General features: G+C 42.8%; 1 pseudogene; it reads left to right on the forward strand.

The window, feature by feature from the left end:
- The first annotated feature begins 302 nt into the window (after positions 1-302).
- Positions 303-1,096, forward strand: LOC132238836 (tissue alpha-L-fucosidase-like; annotated as a pseudogene).
- Positions 1,097-1,352: the final 256 nt, after the last annotated feature.

The following is a 1,352-nucleotide window of genomic DNA, read 5'->3' on the forward strand; positions in this document are numbered from 1 at the left end:
ATTTATTTATAAAAAAAAAAGTTCCGTCATTTCGACGTATGTACATATGTGCTTTATGTTTTTTATTATTTATTTACCACAAGAAAAGGTCAGGAAATGTTATCTTTCTTTTAATTTTTTTGACTGTTTCACTTCATGACTGCTGTGTATGTGCTCCATGTGAGTGATGTGGGTGCTTAGGGAGGTGGGTTCCGACGTACGGCGAAAATCACGTTATGTCCCCTCGCGCGGTAGGAACGGATCTCCGACATAACCCCAGGACCTCCTACTGTATGGTGGACTCCATCAGTCACTCTTAGTAATGGTTCCATCCACTCTATTTGATGAGAAAAATGGCTTCAAAACATAGCATTTTGTCATCAAGAAAACAATGCCAGACCTGTCTGTACCTTGATAACAGGTACGAACCTGACCTTATTTGGCCTCATGAAGAGTGGGAATGTCCTGATATTTATTTGAACTCTACAAATTTTCTTTCTTGACTCTACAATGATAGCTCTGTCAAGGATGTGGTGGTAATATATGACAGAGAGGGCTGGAAATGCCCGTTTCTAGGGAGGACACTACAATTGTAAGGGTAAGTTCAGGCCAGGGAGGGTGCTAGGTCACAGTCGGAGATGTGCATCACCATCCTCTAGTCATCTGGGGCTCTCATGGGGACACGGATATGTCTGACATTGAAGTAAATCTGGAATCGTTTTGGTTCTGGTTCAGATAGTAAGTTTTGGAGACAACTGTCTTCTTAACATTGGGCCAGGTAGAGATAGGCTGATTGTTCCATCTTCCAAGAATGCCTTCTTGCTGTTGGTGTCTGAGCTTCCTATGGTCAGTGAGGAGGCTATTTATGCATCTAACCATGGAGGGTGCAGTTGGAAAAGAATACTATCTCTATGGTATACTTCAAAAGGATCAGGATTTTTAACCTTCAAGCCCCATAACTACCTCTACTACAAAGATCAGGATGCTGGGAATCCTAGAAGATCTGAAGTGATCCACAGATCTGGATAAAGGCCTCCTCACTTCCCTGCCCTGGTTACCACCCTCTGCTCTCCCAGTTGAGTGTGCTTGAACTATAAAGCTGACAGGAGTGGAGTGATCATTGGAGGTCAAGAGGAAAGGGACACTGACTGCTGTTTGCTGCTCTTATTTTCCTTATATAGTACTGCCATTGTAACAAACCAATTGCTTTCCACACCCAGAGATGGCTTTTCTAAGGCATTTAAATCAAAGGAACTGAATGCTTTACACCAATGTCTCAGTGGACCAAATGTTCGAGTTCCATTGCTAGCATACCTCTAGAAAGAGGAGGGACTGAACAATTAAGCTGAGTTCATCCATTCCCACCATTGGAA

Source organism: Myotis daubentonii, chromosome 7 (genome assembly GCF_963259705.1).
Source record: "Myotis daubentonii chromosome 7, mMyoDau2.1, whole genome shotgun sequence".
Taxonomy (NCBI): domain Eukaryota; kingdom Metazoa; phylum Chordata; class Mammalia; order Chiroptera; family Vespertilionidae; genus Myotis; species Myotis daubentonii.